The sequence below is a fragment of the Triticum dicoccoides genome, chromosome 7B, assembly GCF_002162155.2.
Source record: "Triticum dicoccoides isolate Atlit2015 ecotype Zavitan chromosome 7B, WEW_v2.0, whole genome shotgun sequence".
NCBI lineage: Eukaryota > Viridiplantae > Streptophyta > Magnoliopsida > Poales > Poaceae > Triticum > Triticum dicoccoides.
This window is the reverse complement of record NC_041393.1, coordinates 389,218,622-389,225,044: the sequence shown is the minus strand read 5'-3', so window position 1 is coordinate 389,225,044 and position 6,423 is coordinate 389,218,622.

Sequence of the window (6,423 nt, the reverse complement as noted above, 5' to 3'; positions counted from 1 at the left end):
TAATGGCGCACCTACTGCAGGTGCGCCATTAGTATATATATATATATATATATTATTTTTTGCAAAACTACTAATGGCGCACCTGCCTGCAGGTGCGCCATTAGTAACTAGGGTTACTAATGGCACATTTGCAGGTGGTGCGCCATTAGTAACCTGGGACCCCAACAAGATATTTTGGACAGCCACACCTACCCACTCACTTTCCCCACTTCATTCCGTCCACCTTCTTCTCCAAGCTTTTGGCTGCCTCCTCCTCCTCACCTCATTTGCACCATAGATTCATCAAAATTAAATGGTGAAATTACCTTTTTTTGATAGGTAAGTAAGGGGAAAGCTATCTTCAAGATGTAGATCTACTTTTTTTCTCCCTAGCTCGCTCCAACAACGTGCACATGCACTTTTTGTGGCCTAGCTAGATCTATGTATGTTTGTGGTGTTGCATATATGTTTGTGTTTGCAGGTACCGGTATTTGAAATGCGATAGTTGCCAATATTTTGCCGGAATGTTGATTCATTTCCGTTTCGGCGAGAATTTTGGCACTATGCATTCTTTTTGGTCCTATTTTTAGGGAAGGTCATGCCAAATTTTTTCTTGGTTCTAAAATATCATTTTGCTCTACCCCGCAGGCGACCATGGTCCGCACGATGACCGAAGGCATCGTGAATAGGTTTTTGAGCTCCGCGAAGGCCGAGATGCTTCAAAAGAACGAGACGGAGATAAGATGTCCGTGTCGAAGATGCAAGCTGAAGAGCCTTATTGCGGACCCGGATTCCGGGCAGGTGCGGGACCACCTGCTCTTGCGTGGTTTCATGGATGGCTATCGGTGGCAAGGTGATGAAGATGACTATGAAGTCATCCATGGGGCCGGGCAAGAAATGAGGAAGGGCAACAAGACAACCACCGCGGCGAGGGCTGGCGAGAAGACGAAGAATCTCCAGGACATGATCACGACGGTGATGCTGTACACAGTCATCATGTAGAAGATGTCGTACATGATGATGAGGAAGATCAAGATGAAGGGCATGATCATGAATATGAAGATGCCGGAGCAGATCGCGATGGAGGCTGGGTGCAGGACCCTCATATTCAAGAGCTGCTTCTCAAGCAGATGGATAACGCAAGAGCTGCCGCCCAAGAGAAAGCCAAGCTGGATCAACTGGAGATAGACGCGGTTACTCCATTGTATGAAGGATGCAGGCCCGAGGATACCCTCCTGAAAGTAACGCTCATGGCTCTGGAGATGAAGGTAAAACACAAAATGACCGATGCATGCTTCGACGAGAACATGTCATTCTGGCACGAACGTCTTCCTAAGGGGAACAAGTGCCCGACCAATTTCGAGGAGGCGAAGAAAATCGTGTGTCCTCTGGATTTAGCGCACGTGAAATACCATGTGTGCATGAACAATTGCATCATTTATCGGGATGAGCACGCGGAGTCTACCATATGTCCGGTGTGCGGCGTCACTCGATACAAGAAGAGGAAGAAAGCTCCTCGAAAATCGGTGTGGTAGTTTCCGATCTCTCCTCGTCTGCAGTGGTATTTCGCGGACCCTAAGTAGCAAAGCTCCTGTGTTGGCACGCGGATAGGGAGGAGAAGAAGCGGGAAGATGACGGAAATGATCTGGAGATAAATAAAAGAGACAAGATGCTGAGTCACCCTAAGGATGCGAGCCAGTGGCAAGCGTTGAACTTCGAATACCCAGAATTTGGGAAGGATCCAGGGAACATCATGCTGGGTGCGAGCACCGAAGGAGTCAATCCGTTTGGCAGCCAGAGAAGCACACATAGCACCTGGCATGTGTTTGTGTGGATGTACAACCTTCCCCCCTGGTTGTGCATCAAGAGGAAGTACATTCACATGAGTATGCCAATTGAAGGGCCGAAACAACCAGGGAACGACATCAATCTGTATCTAGGGCTGCTGAAAGAGGAGCTAGACACGCTGTGGAAAACGCTAGCCAATACGTGGGATGCTGCAGAGAAAGAATATTTCCATATGAGAGCCGCACTGCTCACGACGGTACACAACTATCTCGGTTACGGATATCTCGCGGGGCAGGTAGTCCACGGATTTTCTGGATGTGTAAGGTGCATGGATGACACAACGTATCGCCAGCTAGATAGAGATCACGGGTGAGGGAGTCCCGGACTAGGGGGTGTCCGGATAGCCGAACTATCATCATCGGCCGGACCCCAAGACTATGAAGATACAAGATTGAAGACTTCGTCCCGTGTCCGGATGGGACTTTCCTTGGCGTGGAAGGCAAGCTTGGCGATACAGATATGTAGATCTCCTACCTTTGTAACCGACTCTGTGTAACCCTAGCCCTCTCCGGTGTCTATATAAACCGGATGGCTTTAGTCCATAGGACGAACAACAATCATACCATAGGCTAGCTTCTAGGGTTTAGCCTCCTTGATCTCGTGGTAGATCTACTCTTGTAACCCACATCATCAATATTAATCAAGCAGGACGTAGGGTTTTACCTCCATCAAGAGGGCCCGAACCTAGGTAAAAACATCGTGTCCCTCGTCTCCTGTTACCATCCGCCTAGACGCACAGTTCGGGACCCCCTACCCGAGATCCGCCGGTTTTGACACCGACATTGGTGCTTTCATTGAGAGTTCCTCTGTGCCATCGCGATCAGGAAGGATGCCTTCTCCCGTCTTTAAAGACGGCACCGTCGTCAAGAGAGCTTTGGCCGCCGGCCAAACTGTCCGGCTAGGCGGTTTTCTTATGACCGCCTGTTCGGCCACCGCTCCGACGATAACCTCTCAGGTCATCAAAAGCGATCTTCACGTCAGCCCGGAATTCACCGAGAAGTTAGATCCGATTGAGCTCTCCTTTGTAAACGAGCTCTTGGATCGCATCGCCGCCCTGGGAGTCGCTACAGACTACGATCAGATTGGGCTTAAACCCGATCTGAGAGAGATTAACTCTCCTCAGGCCACCCACCACGTTGTCGTGGTAGAGAAACAATGCGGCAACCCTTCTTCTACGTTGAAAACCAACTATGTCTGGATTCCCGATCCCTCCAAGCCGGATTCCCGTGAAGGGACGGACGCTAATCAAATACTGAACTTAGAGTCAGGCATCAGACTAGATTCGTTGGTAAGCATCCAGCAAGTCAAGCTTCCAAATCCGGAAACTTCTTGGCCTTTGAGCCTCAGATCGGGCGAGGTTCCAAACTTGATTCCACCCGCCCACCCAAACATAAGCGATCTATCTCGAATACGGCAAGAGCCCGATGAAATAGTACATCATTACTGGGCCAGATTCCTCCTCGTTATGAACAGGATAAAGGACTGCTGCGAAGAAAGCGCGATTTCAATTTTCTGCAACAATTTCACGGACAAGGGAATCATGAACGCCATATGTCGTCGCGAAGTTACACGCTTCATCGACCTAGCGACTATCGTACAAAAATACTGTGCGGTAGAGAGTGCCAGGAACACCAAAACTAGGTGTTGGGACAGTCCGGCCTTGACCACAACCCTAGTCCGAAGTAAAAGGGTGCACCATACTCAAGCACCTGGGTTAAAAACCAAAAAGCAAAGACCCCCTAAAGGGCATGAAACCGTACTGGAGGGCTGGCTCAACGGACCCTGCAAAATCCACAGTATGGAGGGCGCCACTCCAACACACAGCATTCGAGCATGTTGGATACTATGGCAGGTGGCCAAAAGTGGCGAAGGCTTTTTAGCCCCGGGCAAACAGCCCAGTAGTACCGGTACGATATTAACAGTTTTCGAGACTTTCGCATCAAATAACATGCGAAAACGAACAATCCGCAGCCTCGCCAAAGTCTACCAAGTAGTAACAGCAAATCCATGGAGTGACACGGCTATCACCTTCAACGCCAGCGACGAACCTAAATTCCGAACAGCTAGAGCACCAGCCGCATTGGTCCTCAGTCCGATAGTGGACGGCTTTCGCCTTACCAAGGTACTCATGGATGGCGGCAGCGGATTAAACCTCATCTACAAGGAAATCCTTCAAAAAATGGATATTGACTGGAGCCGCATCGAGCGAAGCAGCACAACCTTCAGAGGGATAATCCCTAGTCGAGAAGTACGCTGCACAGGAAAAATCACACTAGACGTAGTGTTCGGCTCACCGGACAATTACAGTTCCGAGGAGGCCACGTTCCAAGTGGCCCCATTTGGCAGCGGATATCATGCTTTGTTAGGGCGAGAGGCATTCACAATCTTCCAAGCCATACCCCACTACGGGTACGTGAAGCTCAAAATGCCCGGACCCAATGTGATAATCACTCTTGCCAGTGATCCAGATACAACACTCCACGCCGAAAATAAGACAGCCGCACTGGCCCTAGAGGCATTGTACGAAGCCCTAGCGGCAGAGGAACTAACCACGCTGCGCTCCACGGTGGATAGGGACGACGTGATACTCGATAAGAGGTCCAAGTCCACCTCTTTTAAACCAGCAGACGAAATAGTCAAATTTCAGGTCCATCCAACGGACCCCACAAAGACGGCCTCCATTGGGGCACAATTAAGTCCTGATGTCGAAGCCGCACTACGAGAATTCCTTCGGGAAAATTGGGACATTTTTGCCTGGCACCCTTCAGACATGCCAGGAATCCCACGCAGGCTGGCAGAGCACAGCCTAAACATCCTAAAAGGATTCAAGCCGGTCAAACAAGCTCTTCGGTGATTTTTCGAACCCAAAAGACAGGCAATGGGAGAAGAGCTAGCCAAACTCTTAGAAGCCAGATTCATCAGAGATATAAAACATCCGGACTGGCTAGCCAATCTACTAGTGGTACCAAAAAAGGACAAATCATGGCGCCTCTGCGTTGATTTTAAAGACCTTAACAAGGCCTGTCCAAAGGACCCTTTCCCCCTCCCTCGCATCGACCAAATCATCGATGCTACCGCAGGGCACGATTCATTGTGCTTCCTCGACGCATACTCCGGATACCATCAAATCAAGATGGCGGAGAAAGACCAGGCTGCAACGGCATTCATTACTCCATATGGGCCATTCTGCTTCAACACAATGCCCTTCGGACTCAAAAACGCCGGCGCAACATATCAGCGCATGATTCAAACATGTCTGGCTATCCAGATAGGCAAAACAGTAGAGGCATACGTAGACGATGTGGTCGTCAAGACCAAACATGTCGAAACTCTAGTAGAAGACTTAAGGGTGACATTCGACAACCTCCGAGCATATGACATTAAGCTCAATCGAGAAAAATGCGTCTTCGGCGTACCAGCCGGAAAGCTCTTGGGCTTCATCGTATCCGGTAGAGGAATTGAAGCAAACCCGGCCAACATCCGAGCTCTGTCACAATTGGATATTCCAAAAGACCTCAAGCAAATACAAAAACTAACCGGATGCGTAGCGGCCTTAAGTCGCTTCATCTCCCGTTTGGGAGAAAAGGCTCTGCCCCTCTACCGCCTCCTCCGGCGCACCGAACATTTCGAATGGACGGATGCTGCCACAGCCGGACTCGAAGAAATAAAGGCCATACTGGCAACAAATCCGGTCCTGGCCGCGCCCAACCTGGGCGAACCTATGTTATTATATATCGCAGCAACACATCAAGTTGTCAGCGCGGTACTCGTCGTCGAGCGAGAGACAGAAGGGCACCGGTTCCCTCTTCAAAAACCAGTGTACTACGTATCCACTGTTCTAACTCCATGCAAGTCCCGGTACCCACATTATCAAAAGATAGCATATGCGGTGTTCATGGCATCCCGGAAGCTGCGACACTACTTTCAAGAGTGTTCCATAACGGTGGCCTCCGAAGTACCACTCAACGATATTATAAACAATCACGAGCAACGGGCAGGATTGAAAAATGGGCTATTGAGCTCTTACCATTTGACATAGCCTATAAACCACGGCGCGCTATAAAGTCGCAGGTTCTGGCCGACTTCGTCTCCGAATGGACCGAAGCCGAACTCCCTAAAGAGTACGGCGCATACTCCAATTGGATCATGCATTTCGACGGATCCAAAATGTTGGCTAGCTTGGGGGCTGGCGTCGTCCTGACGTCCCCAACTGGAGACACAATCCAATACATACTTCAAATAATGTACATGGACTCCAATAACGCAGCCGAATACGAGGCCCTTCTACATGGCCTCCGGATGGCAATCTCCATGGGCATTCAACGCCTAGAGGTGCGCGGGGATTCAAACCTCGTAATATCCCAAGTAAATGGAGACTTTGATGCCAAAGATCCAAAAATGGCAGCTTACAGCAACGCCGTCCTAAAAATGTCAGCTCGGTTCGAAGAACTCGAATTCCACCATGTAGCCCGGGATAATAACCAGGCAGCAGACGTGTTAGCACGCATCGGCGCGAAACGAGACGCCGTCCCTCCAAACATCTTCCTGGAACGGCTCTTCAAGCCATCCGTGTTATGGGAAGAGGAGTCCGACAAT